Genomic DNA, 13,146 nt, shown 5'->3' with positions numbered 1-13,146 from the left:
TCCAGCTTCACATGAAAAAGAAAAGGGAATGAAAATCAAGACTGTCAGGATGGCTGGGCGGAGCCAAGATGGTGACATGAAGGGATCGAGTCTTAGGAGCTCTCTGATAAAACTCATAAACTAAGGACTCTAACTAAACTTTCGAGAGACAGAAGCCACAAAGGGACCCAGTGAGGCAGTTCTCCTACTCAAGGTAACCTGGAAAAGAGCAGAAAGGCTCTGCTCCCCGGGGTTGGAGGAGCGGCCCGCCAGAGGGGTGGCCCACCAGAGCGAAAGAACTTCAGCCTCCCGGAGGCAGCCCCAGGCGCTGGGAGCAGCGGCTCACAGCAGCATGGGAGTCTCCTGAGCTGCACCCCGGGGAGCACCGAGCAAAAAGTGGGGGAACAGCTGGGGACCTCTGCAAGAGCGAGCACATGGAGCCCAGCCCTCAGGGCACACAGCAAGTAGCTTGGTCTTTCAGCAGCCTAGACCCGGAAACAGAAGCAGGCAGAGCCAGTAAGCAGGAGCCCCCTGGGCATGAGCCTATTGAGCTGAGGGAGGGGAGTGAAGAGAGAGAGACTGCCTAGCTCTGCCCTCTGCCCCTGGAACAGGACTCTGGGGGCTCTGAACACATTCAGATCCTGATCCCAGTCTAGGCCCCCCCAAAGAACAACAGGGCCCCCCCACCTCGGCCCCGTGGCAGAGGGGGGCGCTTATGGTCATTCACAGACCAGGAGGGAGGACAGAACCTCACACACTGAGACCCTTGTGGGAGTGTCCCAAAAGCTCAGGAAGCACCCCACAAAACAGGCTTAGGCTGGGAAAATGAACAAGCAAAGAAATAAGAGGAAGACCATTGAGAAATATTTTGCAAATGAGCCCAAGAAGGATCAAAATACTCAGTCGGAAGATGAGGAAGCACAAGCTCCTGCATCTAAAGACTCCAAGAAAAACAAAAATTGGGCTCAGGCTATGACAGAGCTCAAAAAAGACTTTGAAAATCAAATGAGGGAGTTGGAAGAAAAACTGGGAAAAGAAAGGAGATGCAGGAAAAACATGAAAATGAAGCCAGCAGCTTAGTCAAGGAAATCCAAAAAAATGCTGAAGAAAATAGCATGCTAAAAAACAGCTTAGGTCAAATGAACAAAACAGTTCAAAAAGTTATTGAGGAGAAGAATGCTTTAAAAAGCAAAATTGGCCAGATGGAAAAAGAGATAAGAAAACTCTCTGAGGAGAACAAATCCTTCAGACTTCAGGGAGATTGATGAATTTACCAGAAATCAGGAATCAATACTTCAAAACCAAAAAAATGAAAAATTAGAAGAAAATGTGAAATATCTCATTGAAAAAACAACTGATATGGAAAACAGACTTAGGAAAAATAATTTGAAAATTATTGGAATACCTGAAAGTCATGATCAGGAAAAGAGCCTTGACATCATTTTCAAAGAATTACTACAGGAAAATTGCCCTGGTATTCTAGAAGGAGAAGGCAAAATAGAAATGGAGAGAATCACCGATCCCCCCGAGAAAGAGATCCCAAAAAACCAACTCCCAGGAATATTATAGCCAAGTTCCAGAACTCCCAAGTCAAAGAGAAAATATTACAAGCAGCCAGAAGGACACAGTTCAAATATCGTGGAGCTGCAGTCAGGATCACACAGGACTTAGCAGCAACTACAGTGGAAGCTCGTAGGGCTTGGAATACAATATACCAGAAGGCAAAAGAGCTTAGAATGCAGCCAAGAATGAACTACCCATCAAGGCTGAATGTCCTCTTCCAGGGAAAAAGATGGACTTTCAATGAACCAGGGGAATTTCAAATGTTCCTTTTGGAATGGCCAGAGCTGAACAGAAGGTTTGATCTTCAGATACAGGACTCAGGTGAAGCATAAAGATTGGAGGAGAGGGGGGGAAATATGAGAGACTTAATGAGGATGAACTGCATGTATAGAAAAATGATACTGATAATATTCATATGAACCATCTCAGTTAATAGAGCAGGTAAAGGGAGCTTTTATAGTTGAAGCACAGGAGAAAGCTGAATTTGAAGATAAAATATGTTGTAAAAATGGAGTCAATAGGAAAAAAGGGAAGTGGAATGGAAGAGGGAAAAAGGAGAGGGGGAATAGTCCAAGATATTTCACATAATAAGATTTTTTTATTACAATGAGCTATTGCAATGATATGGAAGGGGGGGAGGCAAGGGGGAATGAGGGAACCTTTGCTCTCATCAGAGATGGCTAGGAGAGGAAACAGCAAATATACTCAATGGGGTATAGACAACTGGAGTGAGAAGGAGGGGGGAGCAGGGAGAAGGGGTGGGGAAGTGAATAAAGGAGGAGAGGATGGGCCATGGGGGGACAGTGGTCAGATATAACACATTTTCTTTCTTACTTCTTGCAAGGGGCTGGGATTGGAAGGCCTGCCCAGGACCATAGGGCCAGGTGGATTCTGGGCCTAAGGGGTGGTATGGGGGCTCAGGGCTTCTTGGCCCCAGGACCAGGGATCTGTCTGCTGTGCCACTCAGCGACCCTACAGCAGAGTCAGAGTGAAAGGAGAGAGAAAATATAGTACATGGTAGTGGAGAAATAAGAAAGGAGGGAGTTGCGATCAGCAATGGCAACGTTGGAGAAATATGGAAGCAACTTTTGTGATGGACTTATCATAAAGAATGTGATCCACCCACAACAGAGTTGATGGTGTTGGAACAAAGACTGAAGCATATTTTTTGTTATTATTATTTGGGGGAGGGTGCAGGGCAAGTGGGGCTGGGTGGCCTGCCTGGGGTCACATAGCAGGGTGATCTTTGGGTGTCTGGGGCTGGATTCGGACCCATGTGCTCCTGGCTCAAGAGCCAATGCTCTGTCTGCCACCCAGCCACCCCTACTATTATTACTATTTTATTTTATTTTGGGTCTTTTTTTTTTCTTCTTTTTGGTTTTTGCAGGGCAGTGGGGATTGGGTGGCTTGCATGTCACATGGCTGGGTGACTATTGGGTTTACGAGGCTGGATATGGACTTGGGTGCTCATGGCTCCAGGGCTGGTGCTTCGTCCATTGAGCCACCTGGTCATACCTACAATTATTACTATTATTTTTTTTATTTTAATTTTTTTCTCTCCCCTTTACTTTTTCACCCAAGCAAGTCTATCTATATTCATGGTGGGAGGGGTATTTTGTTTACTTGTAAACAAGTATATTTTATTAATGTAAAAAAAAATTTGTACAAAATGAGAATAAAAAATAAATTTAAAAAAAAGACTGTCAGGATGACAGAGAATCAAACCAATAGGACCTGTCTCCTACATTCAAAGAGCTGTGGAAGATAGTTTTTGAAATAACATCTTTAAGAATTGCAACAATCTCTACAAATAGAGAACAGATTGAAAAAACCACCTCCATTTTATATATGTGTATATATATATACATATATATATAATAGAACATGAAGAGATATCAGTAATACATTATTAACAGTTATAGAAAATAATTCCTATCTGGAAATGTTTTATAATTTAAATGGGCAGATCCCCCATTTGATTAGTAGTCAAAGGCTATGAATAGACAGTTTAAAACAAGCATATGGAAAAAATTTCTTAAATTAATAACAATTAGCAAAATGTATACTTTTGATTAATCAAAAGTATCACACCTCACAATCATCAGACTAAGTTGACAAAAAGAAATTGCTGGAGAGTGAGTTGGAAAATAAGTACATTAATGCATTGTTGATGAAATGCTAAACTGATATAGTCTCTCTGGAAAGCAATTTGGAAAAAATGTCTAAAAAGCTATTGACCCACTGATATCTCTACTTAGTCTATTGTCCCAAAGAAATCAAAGAAAAGGACAGATGTATATACACACAAATACTGACAGCAACTCTTTTTGTGGCAATAAAGAACTGCAAACAGAGGGTGCCTTTTGAAAGGGGCAGGGATGAAAAAGTTATGTTAATAGAAATATAATGAAATACAATTATGCTACAACAAACACTTTCTGGGAAACCTAGGAAGACTTGTATGAACTGATTCTGACTAAAGTGAACAAAATAAAGAAAGCAATTAATTTACATAATGACAACAATATGCTAGAGAGACATTTATAAAGATTTAGGAAATGATCAAAGCAACGACCTTCCAGAGGGCTCACAATTCCTCCAGTCTTTCAAAAAAATAAAAATAAAAAGTGCATATTGACTCATAATTTTCTGGATCTGGCCAGTTTGCTTAACCAGATTTCATGAAATATAAATTCATAACTTATGGGATCTTATGGGGGGGTGAAGAACAGACCCCTCAGGAGAAAAAATTATAATAATTATTGTTCAAAGAAAAATTAAATTCATGAAACATAAAGCCCATGATATATTGATATGATGATCTGGTTGAATTATAAGCATATACCACAAAGCCAAAGGGAATTATTGAATTATTTGTGAAGCAATGTGAAATCAAGGAACTAAAATCCTAGTTTCTTAGCTCTGTATCAAGTCAGAGCACTTTAACACTGAATTTTAGCATATTGAAGAGTGAGAAAATGTACCTAGGAAGTTTGAAATAATTTTTCCTTTATGTATTAGTGGACATGAATACCCTTCAAAAATATTAGTTCTAAATCTAGTCTTTGGTAGTAATGGTTGAAAAAAAGTCCTTTGTTCTCAAAAATTTTATTTCCTTACATTGGTTAACCAGTCTTTTTGGCTATTAGAATTGGAGAAATTTAAAGAATGCATATTCTCAATACACATAAACAGATCACAATGATTTATTTTCAATTTTTTTTCTAAAGATTTCAGTAATATTAATAAAGTGAAAAGTCAAACTGCCCTTGGCATCAAGCAGTCAATAACTATTACTAAATGCCTATCATGTGTCAGATACTGTGCTAAAGGTGGAGAGTTTATATTGTAATAGGGAAGAAAGCTGACCAGGAGGTAAAGGTATCTAAGGAAGGGCAGAGAAGTATAAATGAAGAGATACTTGGCTCCAGGGCAGAGTTCAGAGCCCCATCCTCCAATGAGAGAAGCAGAGGGGACAGGTAAGAGAACTAAATCCTGGGGCTGGCATCCTCTAGATGGGATTCCAGATGATGAGCTCCCTTAGAGCATAATACAGTCAAAACTGGGCAAACAGGCTCAAAATCTCAGGATCATGTCTGACCACTTTTTTCTATTCCTTATATCTAAAAATTATCAAGTCCTGGCAACTCCTCCTTCTCATTCCTGTGGTCAAATTATTGTAATTTTTGATTAGTGAAATTATCTATTTCTCTGCCTCCAAGTTCTCACCTCTAATTTATTCACACATTCTACCCACATTTACTCAGCCTAGGAGACTTTTTTTATCCTAAACAGATCAGAATCGCTATAGTAGATACTATTTGCTCTTCTTTCTAAAGGGCTTCTGTACCTGGTTCACTTTTCCTCCCCAACTTTTGTTCTTATTCTAGGGAGCTTTGACATTCATTGATGATCTCTTGCCAGCATCCTACCGTCTCCATTTCTCCTAAAGCCCCATGATCCACTTTTCATGACTGCACTGTTTCATATAAGAATACACACACAAGGATGCTTGTCCTTGTAATACTAGGAGGACAAGAAAGTTCTCACATTTACATAGTACTCTAAAGTTTACAAATCTTATAAACATCACTTCATTTTATCCTCAGAACAATTCTGGATGTTGCTATTTTCATCCTCATTTTATATCTTGAGGCTAAGAAAATTAAACGACTTACCCATAGATCAACAGTTAGTATCAGAGACATGCTTTGAACTTTGATGTCTTCCTAAGTCCTGTTCCCCCATTTGACCAACCTAGATGCCCCAAAATTCTACTTCCTTAATAACTCTGCAATTAATTTATCAATTCATAATGTTATTTCATTCTATATATCCCTATGCCTAAACCCTCCTAAAATCACACAAAACAACCTCTCATCCTTCAGTCTTTCAATATTATCAGAGCCCTGAAGCTCTGACTTCACTTTTCTCCCTTCCTGATTTTTAACACAGAGCTAACTACTGCAGCCCCCACTCTCCTACACTATTAGTTTCTAAATTCTTTAACTTATTGCTGCTCATCCCTTGCCAAAATCCCAGGCCTGGATTATTCTCCACCATCTGACTCTTCTGTTTGTGCTAACCTAGGTACAACATGAATGAATGCAATCTAATCTCAAACAGAATATCACTGTAGAAAGAGATTGTTTACTCCCTATCATGCTTCCAAAAGAAGTTATTACAAATTTTCTCTTTTTTCCTACAGACACCTCTCCAAATCTCTACCCTCTGAGCTGAGGATTTCCCCTCTTACTTTATTGAGAAAATTTTGGTCAGATGTCATGAGATCCTTCTTTCCTATATTCTTTTCATCTCAAAATCCCATAATGGTAGATCATCTCCTGCTGGGGCCAACCCCTCTATACATGCCCTCAATTATATATCATCCCATCTTTCCTAGCAAATTGTCCTTTCAATTACTGTCTCACTTCAATCTTCAATCTCTAAATTAATTTATTTCTTCCTACCTTCAACCATGACCAAATCTCTCTCAGCTTTAAAAACAACCAGACATTATCTCAAATTACCATTCTATTATGTCCCCGCCCTTACTTCCTTACCTCTCAGTCTTCAACACACTGTAATCTGGTTTCTATCTTCATCATTCAACTGCTTTCTCTAAAGTTACCAAAGATCCCCATGGTTCTTTTCTCAATTTCTCTGTTGCATTGGACACAATTGATCACTTCCTCCTCCTGGACACTTCTCTACTCCCTGAGTTTTACTGACACAACTTGCCTATCATTGTAGGTGTCCGTCTTGTAAGTATCCTCCTAAGGTCTGTCCTACCTAGGCTCTCTTTTATTTCTACAAGCGTTCTCAGTTCCAATGATTTTAATTATTATTTCTAAGCAGATGAGTCACAGATTTATGTATCACCAGTCTTTTCCTTGAGTATCAGTCCTCTTATTACCAAATGTCTACTACTGAAATAAATTGGAAGTCCTAGACATTCTTAACTTCATTTCTAAAATAGAACTCATCATCTTTCCCAAAACTTACCCCTATTCCAAACTTTACCATTTCTGACAAGAGCATCACCACTCTTCCTGTTTCCAGAATCAAAAACTTCAGTATTACTCTCAATTCTTCTCTCCCTCATAAATCAAATGAGGCATTTATTTATGCACATCTGACTCCTGCTCAAACAGCTACCAGGCACTAATGTGTAATCCCTTTTAACCTAAACTACTATAATGGTCTTCTAATTGATGTCTCTTCCTTATCAGTTCCTGCTAAAATCACTAAGATGCCAAAAAAGATTTTTCTGGTCATATAATCACCCCATTATTTACATCATAGTTTACTTCCTCTGCTTAAATTTTATAATCTGACCTTGAGCCATCTTGGAAGCTTAATTCTGTGGTCCAGTAAAACTGCGTTTCCATTTTTATTTTGTTTTTTTCATTTATATTATTTTAGTCATGGTATATTTTTTTCCCTGTTTTTCCTTGCTTTACTTTATCCCAGACTTCTTTGTAATCTTCACAGTTTCTTTCTCATTAGAATGTAAGCTCCTTGAGGGCAAAAACATTGCTTTTTCTTTTTAACCTCAGAATTTAGCACAGATCTGAATGTTGATTGATTCATTTCAACAGTTCATTCAAGTACAATTTGTTGAATTATTCCTAAACTTACTACTTGTAGTTCTTTACTATCAGACAAAGTGCTATTAATATTTTAGTATATATGTAAATTCCTTTTGTCTTTGACCTCTGTGAGATATATATATCCCCCACTATAATCTATATAAAGGACATTTAAGTCACTTATTTAGCACTGTTTCAAATTGACTTCCATTATAATTAGATCATTTCACAACTCCCATCAACATTATGTATTAATGTTAATTTTTTCTACAACCTCTCATCTTTCTACAACCTTGTCATCTTTGTCATAATGCTATAAAATGAAACCTCAGAGTTGTTTTGATTTGCATTTCTCTTATTAGTTATTTCAAACAATTTTTCATTTGATTGTATATATTTTGCAATTTTTTCATTTGAGAAGTATTTCTTCATTTTCTTTGACCACTTGTCCACTTAGGAATTACTCTTGGTTCTATGAATTCTCTCTCTCCTATCTTCAAAAGTAGATCATTATGAAAGATATTTGATACAAGGGTTCTTCCTTACAAACTTCTTTTTATTCACATTGTGCTGATTTTATTTCATTTAGTTGCAATTATTTACTTAATCTTTTATGATGGGTTCTATCTCATTGTTAAGAACTCTCTCTTTACGTCCTTTTCCAGGAAAAAAGATGGACTTTCAATGAACCAGGGGAATTTCAAATGTTCCTGCTGGAATGGCCAGAGCTGAACAGAAGGTTTGACCTTCAAATACAGGACTCAGGTGAAGCATAGAGAGTGGAGGAGAAGGGGAAAATATGAGGGACTTAATGATGATGAACTACATGTATTCCTGTATAGAAAAATGATACTGATAATACTCATATGAACCTTCTCATTTAATAGAGCAGGTAGAAGGAGCTTTTATAGATGAAGCACAGGAGAGAGCTGAGTTTGAAGATATAATGTGGTGTAAATGGAGTCAATAGAAAAAAGGGAAATGTAATGGGAGAAAGAAAAAGGAGAGGAGGAATAGGCTAAGATATTTCATATAATAAGATTTTTTCTTTATTACAATGAGCTATTGCAATGATATGGAAGGGGGAAGGCATCAGAGATGGCTAGGAGAGGAAACAGCATATATAATATACTCAATGGGGTATAGGCATCTGGAGTAAGAAAGAGAGAGGGGGGACAGGGGGAAGGGGGGGATGTAAGTGATGGAGGAGAGTTTGGACCATGGGGGAAGAGTGGTCAGATATAAGGCATTTTCTTTTTTACTTCTTGCAAGGGGCTGGGATTGGAAGGCCTGTCCGGTACCACAGGGTCAGGTGGATGCTGGGCCTAAGGGGTGGTATGTGGGCTCAGGGCCTCTTGGCCCCAGGGCCAGGGATCTGTCTGCTGCACCACTCAGCTACCCTACAGCAGACAGAGTGAAAGGAGAGAGAAAATATAGTACATGGTAGTGGAGAAATATGAAAGGAGGGAGTTGCAATCAGCAATGGAAATGGTAGAAAAATAGGGAAGTAACTTTTGTGATGGACTTATAAAAAATGTGATCCATCCACGACAGAACTGGTGGTGTTGGAACACAGACTGAAGCATATTTATTATTATTATTATTATTATTTTTTGGGGGGGGTTGCAGGGCAAATGGGGCTGGGTGGCCTGCCTGTGGTCACATAGCTGGGTGACTGTTGGGTGTCTGAGGCCGGATTTGGACTCGGGTGCTCCTGGCTCAAGGGCCAGTGATCTGTCCACCACCTGGCCACCCCTACTATTATTATTACTATTTCATTTTATTTGGGGTCTTTTTGTTTTGGTTTTTGCGGGGCAATGGGGTTGTGGTGGCTTGCATGGGGTCACACAGTTGGGTGATTGCTGGGTGTATGGAGCCAGATTTGGGCTTGGGTGCTCCTGCCTCCAGGGCTGGTGCTCCGTGCACTGCACCACCTGGCCATACCTAAAATTATTACTATTATTTTTTTTTAGTTTTAATTTTAATTTTTTCTCTCCCCTTTACTTTATTGCACATGCAGGTCTATATTTTTTGGAGGGGAGGGGTATTATGTTTACTCTTAAACAAGAATGTTTTATTAATGTATAAAAAACATTTTTTGTACAAAATAAGAATACATAAAAAGAATGTGTGTATATGTGTGTGTGTGTGCAAGCATGCATGCGTGTGTGTGTGCACACGCTAGGGTAGATTATGGGTATGATTGAAGAGCATAAGGAGAATGCCACATTCCAAGAAAAGTGGGAAGATAGAGTAACTGATGCTCCATAAGCTAAGAAAGGAAAAATGTAAATGATGTTCTCTACTCATGTGGTTTGTACACCTTCCTCCAAAATGAGTCCTACTTAGGCCTGAAAGTTGGGAAACTACTAAAGGAGTAGGGGATACATAGCAACTAGACTTGCCATAGTGTGCCAATCTGGTAAACTGACATATTGTCACTAATTACAGCACTTACTGAATCCTATAGAGGAGACCTTTATAAAATATATCCCAGGTATAGGGTTATGGAATTTATGTCCTTGGAGCTGCACAAAAATGTCTTCCCCGTACTCCCTGAAATTCATTTCCCTTTTTCATATTTCCTGAAATTCCACCAACCTATAATAATTTCATTACCATATCTAGAAGAACCATTTGCCTTCAAAGTCTGAAGAGTAATTGTGTTGGAGATGTATTTCAATTAAACAAACTTTCTCTGTTAAAATATAAGTACCATTGAAAGAGTTAGGAACTATCAAGTGACTATTCACACCTTAATATCAATTAGTTTAATGAGATGTCTTTTCCCCAGGGGCATAGCTAAATCCTCTTCCAATGAGTGAATAAGTTTTACTGGAAAGCCAATTTATAATATGAAATAATAGTTAAAGAAACATTTGGATTAGATGAGGTGCCAAAATGCAGAAATGTGCAGCAAGAGGCAGTATAGGGGCATTTAGCACCTCCAGAAGAGGCAAATAAGGAAGGAGGGAACAAGGCATATAATTCCAAAACAAATTTTCCAAAATTTCATCTAAGACTAACCCTTGTACCAGAATAATGTCATAGTCGTCAATAAATGTAACTTGAAATGAAAAAAAAAGAACTCTCTCCTTATAAAGTAGTCATCTGTTTTGCTACTTCTAAGTAAAAGCAAACTTTGCACACACAGTAAAGAAACTAATCTGGTTCTTTATTTTTTTCCATTGTTAATTTTCGGACCAGATAGCAATTTTTAAATTATTTTAGTATCTAGAGTAAGGGACAAGTCTAAACTGAATTCTGTCTGTTTTCCAATTTTCCTAGTACTTCCATCAAATAGAGAGTGTTCTTCCATACAATCTATATTTTCACACTTTTTGAATACCAGGTTGAATTGAATTTTTCCAATTCTTTCATATCTTGTTTTGTCTACTAATTTACTATTAGTAGTATTCATTTACTTAAGAACTATTTTTACTTCATTCCTACTTTTTTTTTCATTTCCTCTTGAGATTCTAGTTCTCTTTTTATTCCATATGTATTTCCTTATATTTTGTCTAATTCTGTAAAACATATCTTTGTTAATTTTTGGAGAGCACTAGATCTATAAACTAATTTATGTAAGACTATCAAGTTTATTATGGCAAGACCCTATCTTGAGTACTGAATGTCTCCAATTGTATAAGTGAATCTTTATACAGAAGTTTTGCAATTGTATCTCATCAAATCTCTAGTGTGATTTGGTAAATAAATAATTATACAATAATTTATGAATTTCCTAGTTAAAGTGAAATTTTCCATTCTTTTCTACTCCTGGATTTTAATTGCTATATATGGAAATGTTGTTTTGTTTTTTATATCCTGCTATCTTACTGCTCCATTTAGCTTTATTTGGGGATTAGATTTTTTTAAGTAAACCATCATGTGATCATATTATCTCACTTTTGCTAATGTTCATGCATCTAATTTCCCATTTAGTTCTTTAAAAAAGCTAATCAAAGAAATATATCCGCCCCGCCCAGCATGGCGTCCTCCCTCCGGCAGCTGTACCGAGCCCTGGGCCCGGGCGGGCAGCTGGAGTCAGCCCGCCTGGCCCCTGGCCAAGGAGGGGGCGGCCCGGGCCACAGACCCCCGGCCCCTGGTGCCCTTCCGGCTGCTCCAGGAGCTGCATGAGCACCTCCGCGAGCAGGGCTCCCCTCTCTTCCTTCATGAGCTCCTGGAAGGCAGTGAGATCTATCTCCCTGAGGTTGTGAAACCCCCCAGGAATCCAGAACTGGTTGCTCGCCTGGAGCGGATCAAAGTACAGCTGGCCAATGAGGAGTACAAGCGCATCACGCGAAATGTTTCTTGCCAGGCTCCAAGGTGGGATGGGACTTTAGCTGACTTTGGACGGCAAGTGAGGTCAGTGAAGGCAGTGGTCATCGCCATCTTCAATTTGATCACCGTGGCAGCAGCTTTTACCTGCACTTACCTAGGAAGTCAGTTCATCTTCTCAGAAATGGCAGCGAGGGTGCTGGTTGCTGTGATTGCTGCCTCCATGGTGGGTCTGGCTGAGCTCTATATCATGGTCCGAGCTATGGAAGGAGAACTTGGAGAGTTTTAACAAGGGCTCTGCCTCCACATGGATATGAAGCATGTTTTCAGGAGTCCCGAGGTAGAGGTGGAAGGAGGGGAGGGGACTTGTTTTCTTCAACCACCCCAACTTTCAGAACCTTGACCTTCCATATCCTTCCTCACTGCCTCCTTTGCACTTGGCCTGGTATTAAGGTCCAAGGAAGAGGGCTGGGGCTATATCCCATCCCTGACTTCATCCTCGCCCCCATCCCCAGATCATCTGAGCCCTCGCTCCAAACACAGCTGCCTGCATTAGAACATCCCAGGGCTGCAGTCACTGGCCACTCCAAGGTGGTCAGCAAGTGGAGTCAGAGGAACAGCAGAGAATATTGAGGCAGCAAAAAATCTTCAGATCCAGCCTCCAACCAGGAATTTGCAAAAGAATTGCCTTTTGCTCAGTTTAGCTTTTGCCTCTATGTTGGCCCTAAGAGTTCTTGCTCTTCCTCTCATCCATCTTTGCATAGTTATCTATATCTATATCTGATGCTTCTGAGACTTCTTGTCTTCAAAGCCCTGTGGACTCTGCTTCCAAGAAAGCAGGGCTAAAAGCTGAATGTTTATTTTTTTTAGGTTTTTTTTTTCAAGGCAAATGGGGTTAAGTGGCTTGCCCAAGGTCACACAGCTAGGTAATTGTTGAGTGTCTGAGGCCGGATTTGAACTCAGATACTCCTGACTCCAGGGCCAGTGCTCTATCCACTGTGCCACCTAGCCATCCCTGAATGTTTATTTTTAAGCACAGAAGTCCCTGCTTTGACTCCTCTTGTGTTCAGGGAAGGTGGCTTCTATCAATCTCCTCTAGTCCAAAAGGAACAAATGATGCTTGTTTTTGAAAAATGTGAATTTGTTCTAGTGTGATCAATATATTCAAGAAGTTTGAGCATAACACAGATTTTGTTTTTACTTCTACTCCATTTCATCTGCCAGAAAACTTCAC

General features: G+C 39.4%; 1 protein-coding gene and 1 pseudogene across 5 annotated transcripts in view; one reads left to right on the top strand and one right to left on the bottom strand.

Annotated features, from left to right (window-relative positions):
* The window catches only part of RASAL2 (RAS protein activator like 2), a 317,365-nt gene that overhangs the window by 243,612 nt on the left and 60,607 nt on the right, over positions 1 to 13,146 (bottom strand). The window lies entirely within an intron of this gene.
* On the top strand, positions 11,622 to 12,267 carry LOC141512830 (transmembrane protein 199 pseudogene; annotated as a pseudogene).

Source organism: Macrotis lagotis, chromosome 2, assembly GCF_037893015.1.
Source record: "Macrotis lagotis isolate mMagLag1 chromosome 2, bilby.v1.9.chrom.fasta, whole genome shotgun sequence".
In the NCBI taxonomy this organism is placed as follows: domain Eukaryota; kingdom Metazoa; phylum Chordata; class Mammalia; order Peramelemorphia; family Peramelidae; genus Macrotis; species Macrotis lagotis.
The sequence above is the reverse complement of the archived record's forward strand: the minus strand, read 5'-3'. Positions and strand labels throughout refer to the sequence as shown.